We start from the raw sequence: 15,983 nt of genomic DNA, 5'->3' as shown, positions 1-15,983 counted from the left end.
AACTCAACATAACCTTGGGGACTAGGGTAACTTTTTGAAAATGCACATGGCCTTGCCATCACACCCACTCTGATACAGAGGAGAAAGACAAAAAGGGTGGGAAGTGAATTATAGCACAGTGATTTAGAAGCAGACGTTTGTCATCAATTAGACCCAGCTGAATCCAGGCTCAGCCATTTACCAGTTTTGTTACCTTAGGCAAGTTACTTAAAGTCTCTAAGCTTCAATTCCCCAATCCATAAAAAGAGGATATTAACAGTACCTACCAATTAGAGTTATTATAAAGATTAAATAAAACAATGAATAAAGAGCATTCAGTATTATGCCTAGGACACATTAAGCATTTCTGTAGGAGTAGTGGTACTCTTTAAAACCTTCCTAGGTTATTCTAATCCTCCTCTTGCCCTACCTCCATTTTAAAGATTTTGTTGTTATCCTGACAGAAAGGTTAGAAAAATCCTGTTCAGACACCTAACTCTAAAACCCATTAGAATTTTTCCTTGTGTTTCTGTGGGCCACATCATTTACAAAGACCAAAAAAAAAAATTTTAAAGGTCAACCAAGACTTTTAAATTTTAAAAGTCAACCAAGGAGCCGGCCCCGCGGCTGAGTGGTTAAGTTTGCACGCTCCACTGCAGGAAGCCCAGTGTTTCGTTGGTTCGAATCCTGGGCGCGGACATGGTACGGCTCATCAAGCCACGCTGAGGCGGCGCCCACATACCACAACTAGAAGGACCCACAACTAAGAATATACAACTATGTACAGGGGGACTTTGGGGAGAAAAAGGAAAAAAAAATAAAATAAAATCTTTAAAAGTCAACCAAGAAGAAAGTTATGAAACATGCAACTCTTCAAAATTACAAATACCATTAAGGACAACCATCCTATTTTTAGGCAGCTATATTCTGGAGCTCTTACTACATGGGTAATATAATAATACTATATACTAAACCTCAAGCAGGAATAAAGTTAGCCATAATCCAAAACTGAATGCTTCTTGCCTCCTTGATCATCAGGAAACCCAGAAGGGTCTGATAGATATAATTACCATTTGAATTTTTTTTTTTTTTTTTTTGCATCCTCCAACCATTCTCTTTGCTTTATGTGTCTTAAGTCCCTTAGAAGTAGGCCCCAAAATTGGCCTCAATTCTCCCAAAAGTAAGGGTATCCAAGAAAAGTCCCAGAGGGATGAACTGTTGTAAAAAGAAATACTGGGCCAGACTAAACTGTAAGCTGGCCAGACACAACAAGGTGTGTTAGACTCCAGGTTTGTGGGGGAGTAATTTGCATGTACCAGAAACTCACAAAACCATAAGTCACAAATCCACAAAGCACAAGGGTTTCTTGTACATATTACCATTGAAATGCTCCTCCATTCACCTTCTAGAATGTAGTTTAGGTTTATATTGCATTCCCAATCCAAAAGTGCATTGTTAACACCTCAAGAAGCATATGGAAACCATTTCCCTGATCTGTTCTTATATTAAAAATGTTTACTATAAGAGAAACAGATCTCTGAACCCAAACCTTAACAATTTATTGAAACAGAAACTCTCAAACTTGATTTACCCACAAACATTAGTTTTTATTATTGAACTATAATTCCCCACACTTTCTTCATATTATCTAAAAACACTTCCTATTTCTTAAAGAACATTATTCTCTCATTTTTTTATTGTTTCAAATTTCAACTGTAATATATTTGAGGTTCTAACAAGTATCTACCGAATACATTTTGTTTTTAATAAATTACAAAACTATATTAATAAGCCTCTGCAAAATGAGATCTAAATACTCATATAATAAATGGTATTAACTATTCAGCAATTTATTATTTGTCCATCTGAAAGTTTCTTAAACAAATTTTGAAAAATAAGATGGGTGCCCAAAAAAGGAGGGAGGGAGTAGTCTGTATTAATTCAACACACGCAATCCTTTTACATTGACTTAGGACGTGGGCACGGATGTTGGCTCAGGGCCAGTCTTCCTCAGCAAAAATGGGAGGATTGGCAGCAGATGTTGGCTCAGAGCTAATCTTCCTCAAAAAAAATCATTTTCAAGTTATATTTCTACTTTTGTATGTGAAGATTTAAAAAAAAATATATATATATATATATATATAAGATTACAGGTTTTAAATTGCATAAAGTCAGAAAAGGATTCTACACTTAGGAGAAAGCTACATCGAACTTCTGCTAAAATCAGTCATACTACAAACAAAGTTCAAAATTTAACATAACACAGTATATCTTAGGTTAGCTAGAGAATAAGATTTTTATATTCAATTTAACTGTAAATAGAAGGCATCAGCAATAAACTATTCTGGTTATGCCTGTTTTCCAATGAACATCTTAATTTTAAGAATGCTCTAATTTTTAATCTTTTAAACATTTTTTGTCTGCTGTTTTAGCTTTCTTGCCACTAGCTTCTCCAGCACTGGACACAGTAACAACCTGTTTAGTTATATTCCAAACTCTGGCCAAAACCTACCAGCTCTCAATCCCTCATTACCTGCATTGCGCACCTTGATCTCACCCAGACTTCCAATCCTCTGATACTTCCTTTTTCTCCTAATTACAGCTTACTCCTTGTGACATTACCTTTCATAATCAGCCTAGACCCCGAGACCCACCGTTTCAGCTATTATCACTTGCTAATTTATTCACCTATTTATTTACTGATACATTTCCTGCCTTGTTCCAGAAAGAATTTCACTGAATCTTCAAAATTCCATTCTTCACCTAATCATCAAAATCGCAGATGTGAGAATTATCTTAGACTACTCCTTCTTACCCTTGTAGCCAACAGAATCACCAAATCCTTCAACTTACCTCCTAAATCTGTCTCAAATCTTGCCTTTCTTTAATTCAAAGCTAAAGCCTTAGTTAACGTCCTCTTCACATTCCTTAATTCAACATAAAACAAGAGGCTAAAAGTACGGGTTCTAAAACCAAATAGCCCATTAAGTTGTAACCGTTTGTGATAAGCTTTATCTATTTATTAGACTATTTAAGAGCTAGTAAGCAGCACAAAGTCAAAAGACAATTAGCTTCATTATCTGATAAACAGACAAGAGAGGCTTCCTTAGCAATCAGTCACTGTTATTGCAGGCATAAATAGTCATAAACAAGGGAAAAGAAGAACTAAACACAAACAGATCCTCCAGAAAAAGAGGGCTACAAAAGTATTGCACAATTTAAGTGTATAAATGTATAAACTTGTATGTTTATTTTCTATTTTTAAACTTTACATTATTGCAGTAAATACCATGTCCACATAAACTTTTCATTTTACATATATACAGTAGTTTACATATATACAGTAGTCTAACAGATATACCACTAACACCTCTTTCATAACACTATAAGGACAGAATAATTAAGTCAGGTTTAACTGCATTAAAAAGTGAACATTAAAAGACAGTACTGTGTATAGCTAGCAAAACCAATCATTTTCCGTGCTGGGCAATGAGTCAAGAATCTCAAACTGTCACCAGCACCTGCATTAAACATAAACCCAGACAATAAACAATTGTCATTGAAAGATAAATCCATGTGACTATACCTCTGGAGCTTAAGTAAAACTAGTTTACATGAAGCAAAACAGCTTATTAAATAACCATATCTAAAGCAGTTCTCTATTTCGACAACAAGCAATTTAATCATTTTTTCCATCACTGTGGATCTAAAAGGTATGTTAAAATGTTATACTCTGCCAGGTAGATTAATATGGATGTATTAAACTATGCTTACATTAACACGCTTCCTGGTCATTATAATTCTAAATTACAGATAATTACAGGTTTAGAGAAAAGATTCTGCTCAATTACTACTCACCATAAATTCTGAGTTTTCATTGCTTGGTAACTTACACTAAGTCAGAAAGCAGATGATACAACACATTCATAAACTGGAATTTAACCAAGTGAAAGTTCAAGTGAGATAGCACTGAAGTCTCTAACCTTACCAAATCACAGTGGAGGCAAGCATACCAAATGCTTTACAGTCGTGGAAGATAAGACAAATCATTCAACCGATTTTACCCTAGTTTATTCATCTATAAAATAACATTGTGGACTAGATGCTCTCTGAGATCTCTTCCACCATAGTCTATGATTCTAAGAAATTAACATATATGCACATGTGGGAAAATAAGAAGCCATTCCTCTTCAATTATTCATTTAAAATGTACAGGTTGCTTAAATGGGAGCAGATCCCCTAGTGCCCAGGTCTTGCCTTTAACTCTGAAGAAAAGTGCTAGATTGCTGTCTAACTCCAGCTTGTTGTGATCTGATGCAAACCTGAGAGGTCAAACAAGTGGGCATTGTTCTATGTCAGAAAATAAAAAACAGCATTTTTTGTGGGTAAAAAAAAGATAAATAGAATGATACAGGCTATAGCTGTTGCATTCACTAAAATGTAAAGTACTAACCAGCAATATAGCAATGGCCATTTCATCCATAAATTAACAATTAAAGATGAGTGATAAAGATAAGTATGCCCATTTGAATCTCAGTAAGAAATTTTCATTAGCAGCAGTTAGAATTGTGTTAACTCTTTTAGATTTATTTTTTTAACTTCACTAATTAGTTTAACTGAGGAAAAGGCCAATCTGAAGTTTGCAAAGTTTCAAAGCTGGAATAGCTTTAAAAGAAAAATCTATTCTCTCGTCCATCAAAATCAAGAAATTGTACTAGATGATTTATAAGGTTCTCTTTAGCTTTAAAAAGTCTATACATGAAAATAAGCTATCTCTGCACTGCAACTGATAAACTGAACTGCAAATTGGGCTAGAAGAAACAAGTTTAGTTTTCTTTTTCTTTTTTGGAGGGAAGATTGGCCCTGAGCTAACATCTGTTGCCAATTTTCCTCTTTTTTTGCTTGAGGAAGACTGTCACTGAGCTAAGATCTGCACCAATCTTCCTCTATTTTATGTGGGATGCCACCACAGCACGGCTTGAACAGCAGTGCTAGGTCCATGCCTGGGATCTGAACTCACGAACTCTGAGCCACCGAAGCAGAGCGCGCCAACTTAACCACTACACACCACTGAGCCAGCCCTAGTCTTCTTGTTTTATTTTGCTTATATACAATACCACAGTTCCGTAAAAATTTCTAACCAAGTGGTACTCACAATTTATTTTTTGGTGAAGCATACATAAAACTCATAGAAAAACCACTGAAAGAATACCATAATGTAGACACATTTTACCATAGAATGTCTTAATAATTTCCAACATTCACTCTCTCAATAATCTATTTGAAACCAACTACAATCCATTATAAGGTATTGGAGTAAAGAACTAAAACTTTTCTCACGAAGATGAGACTTGCCCAGAAAATAGAGTAATTACATCGAAGAATTCTATAGGGTTTTTTCTCCTGAGAAGTAAACATGAGATTTCTAACAAAGATTATGGTCTCCCAGTTGACACGCTACAAACTTCAAGTCACTGACTCAAATTGAAGCAGCAATTTGCTATGTGATAAGAGAGCAGATGATTTATATAATAGGAAAAGGAGGAAAAAAACTGAAGACAAATAGAATCAGTAAAATACAGGGAAAAAAGAAAATATGAATAGGTGATTTGGAAGAGCAACAACAACAAAATGCTGCAACACATAAAGTACCAGAATTACAACTGATCAACTCACAGATTTAGATAGTTTGATTCCATGATTAGCCAGGACATTAATTTATACATGCAAAAAATTGTCAACCCAGACAAAAAAAAGGTTAAATAACACATTTAAACTAAACTATTATTTACAAAACAAGATATGAGGAAAAGCAACTCATAAAACCTTTAATTAGAGTTACTTTCAATAACCAAAAAACCCTAATAACCAGGGCAAAAGATAATATCATTCTGTAACTATGAATATGCTTGGCACATAGTAGTACTCAGCATTTGTTGAATGAAGGAAGCAATGAAGACTTTGAAAGGAAAATATAAGCTTAAAAAGAAATGTATCCAAAAAAGGAAATATAACCTAAATAAAGTTTCATTGCAACTGTCTGAAATATTTACTAAACATCGACATAAAATAAACCTACAGTGCTATAATAGTTTAAGCTCCTACCTTCATGCTAATAATTGAAAAATAACTTGCAAATCTGAAAAAAAGGTAACCATAAATTCTAAAGTAGCAGTTACTTTCTTTTCCTCGATTACTAAGGTCTCAGGTAGATTATAGTTTCCACTCAGAAATCTGTTCAAAGAGTTCTTACATTAACATTACTCCAAAATGTCTGCCTTAGTTAAAACCCAAAATGCATTTTACTATCATGACTTAAGGGCCAAGTGAATATCAAATAATTGGTAATCCCAGACGACTATCTGAATTTGACTATTCCTAGAATCTGGGACATGGATAACCTTCTGTAACAGGGAATCCTTCTCACCCTAACTTAACCCAGTTTAACCAGGGCATGAAAAAGAACTGTACGTCAATATACTTTGCTTCATGTTCTAAATTAAACAAATAGAGCATGATACACAATCCAGCCAAAAGAAAGGAAGCTATATACATTACAGACATTTTTGAAAGGAGTCACAGCTCATAAGCATCTAGCAAGAAAAGAAAAAGTACAATGGCCAAAAGAGTTGAGGAAATTCATTTCCTTGCACGCAAAATGCGAAAATTTCTGGTTACTTTCTTTGTGCTCTTTTGGAGAATTTCCTAAAGCTGCTGTTGAATGAGAGCACCTAGACTGCCATCATGAAAATCAATAATGCACCTGGTAAGAACACAAAAGACTGACTCACCTGTGTGGAATCCATTATCCTTTGAAAAAAGCCCAAGTCTGGTACTAGAGGGCATAATGTACTTTTTACTGGACAAGAGGAGAATGATTTTTCCTTCTCCTGCTTCCCAGCTGCCCAAAGAATAGACCTCATACTAATTGTAACATGACTCTTTTACAGAAATATGAGGTGGATAAAGTGCTTACAAACAATAGCTATTTCATACTATTGTACTTCTAAATGTTCTTTCAGACTTTTGTTACTCAGAAAGTTAAATGATTTTAAACTAAAATTTCAACCTGATTATTTGCTTAAAGCACAAACAGCAAGGGAAAAAACACCTTATGTCCATATTCTTACAATCATATTGGAGACTTGCCGCTAAATACAAATACGAAACACAATAGTACTGCCTGGAAGAGAAAAAAAATCTAAAACCCAGGGAAGGCATGAACAGCTTCTCCTATTTCATACTCTCTGTTCCTAACTCTTTTTCTCTACATATTCTGGGGGTGAGGATAGAAAGAGAACCTCTGGGACTCACCACCAAAATTTCTAAGACAGATAACAAGGGTGTAAAAATTTGGAACATATTAAATAAAACCCAACTGCAGTCTGTCTCCTATATTCTGAACTGACAAACCATCACTTCTGCCTATTCTACTGGTCACACAAGCAACTCTGATAGAATTTGGGAAGAAATTACATAAGGGCGTGAAAACCAGGAGACAAGGATCACTGGGAGTCCTCTTGGATTCGGGCTATAACAGTGACAACATACAGATATATTGTTGATGTGGTTTTAAATTATGTCCACAAATGCTTTGGTACCTCTCTCATCAAAAGGTGAAGCCTGGGGCCAGCCCCGTGGCCGAGTGGTTAAGTTCGTGCGCTCCGCTGCAGGCGGCCCAGTGTTTCGTTGGTTCGAATCCTGGGCGCAGACATGGCACTGCTCATCAAGCCACAGTGAGGCAGCGTCCCACATGCCACAACTAAAGGGACCCACAACTAAGAATACACAACTATGTACTGGGGGGCTTTGGGAAGAAAAAGGAAAAAATAAAATCTTAAAAAAAAAGTGAAGCCTAATTCCCCTCCACCCTGAATGTGGACTGTACCCAGGACGCTAACAAACAGGATGCGGCAGAAATGAGTGTTGGACTTCCAAAGCTAGTTTATAAGACATTGTGGCCTCTGCCTCTCTCTTGAATCATTCACTCTAGGGAAAAAAAGCTACCATGTTAAGACAACACTGAAGAAACCCTTAGGAGAGGCTCATGTAGCAAAGGACTGAGGCCTCTAGCCAACAAACAGTAAAGAACTGAGGACCCCTCACAAAGCCACATGAACCAGCTTAGAAGTGTGTACCCTACAGCCTGTCAAGCCTTCGGATGATGCCAGTTCATGCAAGTAAGTTTGGAAGCTTACCCATCCCCAGTAGAGTCTAGAGATGACTGCAGCACCAGCCCGTACCTTGCCTGCAGCCTTGTGAGACACTGAGCCAGAACCTTCCAGCTAAGCCACTATCAAATTCTTAACTCACAGAAACTGTGAGATAATGTTTGTGCTTCCATTGAAAATTTTGAAATAATTCGTTAAAGAAATAGGTAGCTAATACACAATACAACTGGTTTTATGAATCCAGAGTAATTCTAATACTAAGATCTAACAAAATCATTACAAAAAAAATAGATTTACAGGATATCCAAGCAAAGATCCTTAACAAAATATGAGTAAACCAAATCTAACAGTATATAATAATAATAATACATCATGACACGTTACAGTTAAGGCCAGGAACCCAGTACTGATATAACATTCAAAGATCAATCAATGTAATTCACCATATTATCAGAATAAAGAAGAAAAACCATATGATTACTTCAATAGATTCAGAAAGGGTGTTGTCAGAATTAAAAACCAATTCATGACCTAAAGAGGAAAAAAAAAACCTCTCAGCAAATTGGGAACAGTGAGGAATTTCCTCAAACTGATAAAGGGCATCTTTGAAATACCTACAACTTATATCATATTTAACAGTGAAAGACTGAATTTCATCCTTCCAAGACCAAGAACAAGGCAAGAATGCCCATTTTCACCACTTCTGTTCAGCATTACCATCTATAGAGGCTTCAGCACTGCATTAAGGCTAAATAAATGAATAACTAAACAAAGATTGGAACGAAAGAAGTAAAATGGCCCTATTTACAGATATAATTGCTTACAGAGAAAATCCCATGGAATCTACAAACAAACTACTAGAATAAATGAATTTGGCAAGATTGCAGGATATAAAGAATACACAAAAAATCAGTTGTATTTTTACATATTAGTAGCATAGGACCAAAAAGTGAAATTTTTTTTAAAACACCATAAATAGTAGAACCAAAAGACAGAAATTACCTAAGAATAAATATAATTAAAGTTGTCAGAGACCTCTACCTTGGAAACTACAAAAACATTACTGAGTGAAATTAAAGACAAATAAACGAAAAGCTGTATCGTGTTCATTGATTGGAATACTCAATATTGTCAAGATGGCAATTCTCTCCAAATTTAAAGTAATCCCAATCAGTATTCCAGCAGGCAGTTTTACAAAAGTTGACAGACTTATCCTAAAATTTAAACGGAAATGCAAAGACCTACAACACCAAAGCAATTTTTAAAATTAAAAACAAAGTTGGAGTTACACTACCTGATTTCAAGACTCACCACAAAGCTGCAGCAATTCAAACAGTTGGGTTGCATTGACAAAGATATGCAAAAATCAATGCAACACTGGGGTTCAGACACGGATCCACACTTCTTCAGTCAGCAGATCTGACAAAAATGCTAAGGTAATCCAATGAAAATGAAAAAAGGAAAGGCATTTCAACAAATGGTGCTAGACTAATTAGATATCCTTGTAAGAAAAAAAAAAAGTCTTACCTCACACCATACACAAAAGTTAACTCAAAATATTAAAAGTTAAACATACATCTATCACATAATTCAGCCAGGCCACTCTTAGGTAGTTATCCAAGAGAAACAAAAACATATGTTTACACAAAGACTTTTACATGAAAGTTTATAGCAGCTCTTTTGTAATACTAACAACTGGAAACAAGCCAACAGTCCATTAACTGGTTAATGGATAAACAAACTAGCATATCTATTACAACGAAATAGTACTCAGTAATAAAGAGGAATGAACCACTGATACACACAACATGGATGAATCTCAAAATAAGTAAGTTGAGTGAAAGAAACTAGGCAAAAAAAGAATACAGACTATATGATTCTATGTAAAATTATAGCAAAAGTAAATTACTTTATGATAAGAACAAACACATCAGTTGTTGCCTGGGGATGAGAGCAGAGGGAAGAACAGATCACAAAAGGCATAAAGAATTTTTGGGAGTGATAGACATATTTGTTATCTTAATTATGGTGATGGTTTCATGGGTGTATAAATATGTTAAAACTTATTACATTACACACTTCAAATATGTGTGGTTTAGTGAATGTCAATTCTACCCCAATAAAGTTGAAAAAAGCAAAACAAATAAAAAGAAAAAAATGTGGTACCATCTACCAAAATTTTAAATGCAACACTCTGCTGTTAGAAATTTATCCCACAGATATACTTCCACATACACAAAGAAAAGGATGTGCCTGAAAAATTATAATATTAAACATCTGGAAACAAGCAAAACTTCCATTAATATATGATAGGCTAGATAAATTAATGCATTTTCAAAAGATACAATACTCTGCAACCACTAAAAGAAAATGCATACATCTCTATGTTCAAAATGGGAAGTTATCCAAGATAAATGATAAATGAATGAACTAAGTTGCAGAGAAATTCATATAGCCTAATCCCATTTATGTTTAATTTTTTAAAAAGGACATGCATATGCATAGAAATTGCTAGTTGTAATTACATCTGGCAGACCAGTACCCTTAATGCACATAAAATTCTCTATTATTGCAAATATTTTATAATTTTTCATAAAGAAACACTACATAACAGTTAAGATTGACACCACCACTCTTAGTAATAATAATAGTAAGTGCCCAATAGACGTGAGCTGCTATGTGCCAGGCATAGTATGCCAAGCACTTTGTACAAACTGCCATTTATTTAATCTTCACAACAAACCTGTAAAGTAGGTAGATTTAGAGATTTTACAGATTTAGGAAGCTGGAAGTCACAAAAGTCTTTGCTGAAGGTCACACAACTAGTAGTGGTAGCACACGGATTTAACCTAAGTTTCTTTGATTCCAAAGTTGATGCTTTTAACCACTGCACCAAAATGTCTCTCTGTAAGAATACCTAGAAACCAAACACCATAAATGAATACAGCAATTGGGAAGACACTGTTAGTAAAGCAAATATAATCAAAAAGCACAGGTTTAATTTATGGTTCTACCTTTTGACAAGCAAAAGAAAACCTTGGTATTTACATATGTATGTAATTGCCTCTCTCAAGTATTTTATTAATCAATTCACTTTAGTCACATGTTTTCAGTAATTTCTAGTTTGTTACATTCTAACTTCTATATATAATATTTTAGTTTCTATTCTAATTCCAAATAATATAAACCCAAAATACATAAAACAAACAGGAGACAGAAATAATGTATTTCCCAAGGGGGAATTACAAGCACTAAACTTACACTAGCTATTTTATTATTATTGACACCATTCCTACTGTAAATTGTATGTTTTTGCATTTAGTTGCAGCACATTACACAGACTGCTTTTTGCAATTAACCTCCAAAAGGAATTAAACATTAATGAGTGTGCCAGATACAATTATGAGAAATAAGACATTCATAATCTGAATAATACAGAAAGAAACATCTATTGCAACATATTACATTTTAGACCTTAGAAATATAAATTACCTTAAAAGTAAGAATTTTTTATCTTTAAATTTTGCTTATCAACCTCAGCCTTCTACAGAAACTCACTCCCTCTGCTATCAATTGATTGGGCATACAGAAAAGATGGATAAAGAATTTTAATCTGCTAACACCTTACTTTACTAAATTTTAAGTATCAATTACATATTCATTTGACTGACAATATTAGCATTTTTAGAAAATAAAGTAATATGTAGCTCAGTAAATTCCTGTTGCATAAAAAAGACATTATATAAAACTGATTTCTGTCTAACTGTTCATTTGTGTGCACACACAAGAATCAGAAGGTACAAATTAAAATAAATGCTCTGTAAAAGTACTATGTCCAACTTTTTCTGTTGCGACTTTTTTAATATCATTTTTTCAATAAAAATAACAATATAGACATCTTAAAAGTATTTTAAAATAAAACTAAAAATAAATATAAAGATTAAAGATTATATTCCTAAAGCCAAAGAATATAGAAATAGACCCTTAAATGGCCCTCATGTACGTTGTGGTAGATCTCAAAAATAAACATCTGCTATGTCATACTACACAATTCTATTACTTTCTCAAGTTTTTTCCCCCATATTTTCTACTGCAACTCCACAGATCAGTAGCAAGAAAAAGATCAAATAAAACATGTTTTGGTGACATTATCAGAAAAAGCACTAAAAACTGATGCTCTGTTTAAAGACAAGTTACTTATAGCCAGAAAGTAAACACTGTAGAATTATTTATGAGGGAATTATATTTAACATTGGTAAATTTCAAGACATTCATATTTTAATGGAATGAATTCCTTGTAAGTAAATCAGAGTTAGTGCTAGAGGCAGTTTGCTTCAGTTACCTGAAATGAGAATAGCAGGCTCATTAAATATACATAAACCAGTGATGCAGAGGCGCTGCACCATATTGATGGAGCCCTCATTAATTTTCAATGATATAGCCACTATCATATTTGTGTTCTAAAAAAAATTAAGTGAGGTATACAACCATTTCTCTTCATCTCAAAATTCTGTTTTTTACACATTCTAACTTAGTAAATGAAAGGAAACGTAATACTCCAAAACATTTTAAATAAGTCCATTAAATTTTACATTTTCTTGGGTTTTTTTAATAGGGAATACAGATATTCCTTTGTACGTGTACATAATAAAATGTTTTTTGATACACAATATCAAAAAGTAAAATATGCACAACAAAAATACTATAAGTTATCCTTATGAAGTGGTTGATATAATCTTTTTAGACTCTTGAATATAACAAGTCTAAATTATGGATTTTTCAGAGATATTGTACGATCTTTTGTTCTCCAAAGAAACTAAATAATAATGGGGAAAAAAGGAAGTAAAATTTGCATCTGATAAAAAAAACTTATCCTCCAAATCATTTCATCACACAAACAATACATTTAGGCTTCTCAATTTGCATATGATTTTACTTCAAAAAACAAATGCTATGACATTGCTTATATATTATCAATCAAAGAAAAAGATATAGTGAAACACAGGATTAGTGGAAAAATCATTATTGAATGTTTAAAGTTTTTTTTTTAATTTTAAGCTAGCATCCTGGAAACTAAAATATAAAGAGAAAATTGTTCTGAGCATATCAAATTGAATTTGATAAAATTGTAATATTTTCATTTTTTACATAAAATGGGTTTGATTTGCAATCGGGGTACATTACATTAATAAAAATTTTATTTAGCAAAAAATGTGATCAAAATTTAACTGAGTAATTCTTAACTGGGATTTTCACAGAAAGAAGAAAATTAAGCTGGCCAGGTGGGCAATGCAACCATATAACCTTTCTTAAGCTTCAGTTTCCCCATCTGCTAAAAAAAGGGGGAGAGGTGTAGAATAAAACTAAAAGGATGATTGCTAAGCTCCTTCCAATTTTAAATTAACTGAGTCAGCCAACTTCCTCTCAATTCTTTTGACAAAACAAATAGCACTCTGTAGCATGTACTGTTGCACAGGCTCCCATCCTCAGCCTGAGAGCCAAATCAGACATCACATTCCACTTTCCTAAGGGACTCATATTTACATTATCCTTTTCAGTGGCTGCTCCACAAAAACACTTAAGCATTTGGAAGCACCTAAACATTTTTGTTTTCTTGATACTAATCTTGCAAAAATTCATAAGTTTAGGATATACCCAACAAGGCCGTTTTTCTAAATCAGCAGGTTTAGGTTTCAGGATTTTGGATCTCCATTTCTTTAATAGTACTTTCTTAACAAACAGTTTGTTCAACAAATAGCATAAAGCCTACTTTCACACCTGAACTACAAAGAATATTTTTATAACTCCAAAATTCTCTTTTCTTCCTTGTAAAGAAGAGAGAAAAACTAATTTCCTTTGAATGACTCGAAAGAAGAGCTGAAACACTAAAACTAACAGAGGCAGTAACCATGTCTGCCACATCCACTGTTGTATACCCAGCAGCGTTTTCCAAAACTGCTTGAGCACAAGACTCTCCAAATAGCTAGCATAAAATACAGGTCCCTCCCTGAAAAGATCAATGGTAGAGCCCAGAAGCGTGTATTTCAAGTAGGCACCCAAGATGATTCTTAGGATGAGGCGAGTTTGCAAATCAGTAGCCTGGGTAATTTATTGAGTGCACAAAAAAGGACCACAAACTTGTATTCCTTAGTAAACACCAACAGCTAATAAATTACTGTTGAGTCTTATTTTTTCCTTTGAAAATAGGCTTAACACATTTGAAACTTGAAGAAAACCATTAAAATCTCTAGGTTAAATTTTCATTCATTTATTCTCATTCTATTTACTGTCTCAGGGAGTAGATGCCAAATAAACAGTAAATTGCCAAAAAAAGATACCTGAAACTTAACCTAAAAACTGTATTTCTTTGCACTCAGAATACTGAAAATAACTCCTTATAATTGACTACAGAGTAAGTTTACTCTTAAATTTACCTGAATTCTTAAGCTTACTTGAACTGTGACTCATCGAATTCTCACAGTAACCCTGTGAGGTATATGCTACTGGTACATACACTGTACAGATGAGGAAATAAAGGTTTAAAGAAAATAACTAATTTTCCCCTAAATCACACAGCTAAGAATAAGCAGTAAACCTAGGATTCAAACTCAGGCAGACTATCATTACATATTTGTTAGACATAACATTTATGCCCACAGCAGAAAAAAGGCAATGAGAAAATAAATTAATTCTGTCTCTGTTGATACTTATATCCCAAAAGGAAACTAATGTGCTACTGTTTCAGGTTTCTGCAGAATAAAATAATTTGCATTTTAACAAATAAGTCTGAACATCTAATAGCTTCATGTTATCTGTTTGAATCTTGGAACACAAATTTGATAATATAACTTCCAGGGAAAGAGATCCTAAACGGTGTCCATCCATGAAGCCAAAGTTCCTATGAAACCTTCTGATACCTATAGGCAAAACCTCACAAAAGGGTTCCTGCAAGACAGGGGGGGAAAAATATATATATATTTTTTTTTTTAATATTTATTTATTTATTTATTTAAAACTAGTCAGTAGATAAAAAGAATCTTAAAAAAGGATTCCCAGCGTAGAAGAAAAGAGAAGAGCTCCATGGGGATAGGGCTATGTATACACATACAAAGAGAAACATTACAAATAACATAATGATTAGATATTTAGTAACCACAGTTTTAAAGAATGATAACATTAAGTTACACTCGATAAAAAAAGGAACTAAAATGATTATTGTAGCACACGCTGCATCTCAAAAACTAAAGTGCACTAATAGTAGTTATTTCTGGTCAAACCAAAAAATATGTATTATAGCCATAAAATAACCAATTCACAGTGAAGTATTCATATTCTGTAAACAGAGTGATCAGCACTCTCCCACATATTGGAAAAGAACAATTACAGCTAACAAAAATAACCAAAATTTTAACATCTTATGAAAATCTTTATTGATAGCATAAGATCAAAGAAAGACTAAAGCTACTGCCTACAATTATTTTCTAATTAGCCATTAATTAAACTACCCAAATTTTAAGAGATTGAAGGGGGCTAAAAATTGTCTATTCTAAACAAATGAACAAATCAAAGTTAAATGGCTGGCCTAAAACTGGCCAGTCTATGGCAAAACTAGAACCTAGATTTTCTAACTTGTGATTCCACGTTCTTTCTATTTCTCAATGGATTTTGATTATTAAAATACATGAGACACCAATTCTTATAAATATGGGGAAAGCAAAAACCAGCTCTGTCAGGAGAATAATCTTGCAATCTTCATTGTACTTACCATTCAGAAGGTAAGAGATTAATTCTCTAGAGCTATTCCACAGTACTGTATACTAATCAACTTCAGAA

At 33.7% G+C, this 15,983-nt stretch overlaps 2 protein-coding genes across 2 annotated transcripts in view; both read right to left on the bottom strand.

Annotated features, from left to right (window-relative positions):
* The window catches only part of MNAT1 (MNAT1 component of CDK activating kinase), a 195,460-nt gene that overhangs the window by 170,031 nt on the left and 9,446 nt on the right, over positions 1 to 15,983 (bottom strand). The window lies entirely within an intron of this gene.
* LOC124231049 (uncharacterized) overlaps positions 12,407 to 15,983 on the bottom strand; it is a 23,221-nt gene continuing 19,644 nt past the window's right edge. The window contains exon 2 of the mRNA XM_046647687.1: positions 12,407 to 12,492. The gene's annotated coding sequence lies outside the window, so the exon portion shown is untranslated. The remainder of the gene's footprint in view (positions 12,493 to 15,983) is intronic.

This window comes from Equus quagga, chromosome 20 (assembly GCF_021613505.1).
Source record: "Equus quagga isolate Etosha38 chromosome 20, UCLA_HA_Equagga_1.0, whole genome shotgun sequence".
Lineage (NCBI taxonomy): Eukaryota > Metazoa > Chordata > Mammalia > Perissodactyla > Equidae > Equus > Equus quagga.
Note: the sequence above shows the minus strand (reverse complement) of the source record. Positions and strands in the feature narration are given on the sequence as shown.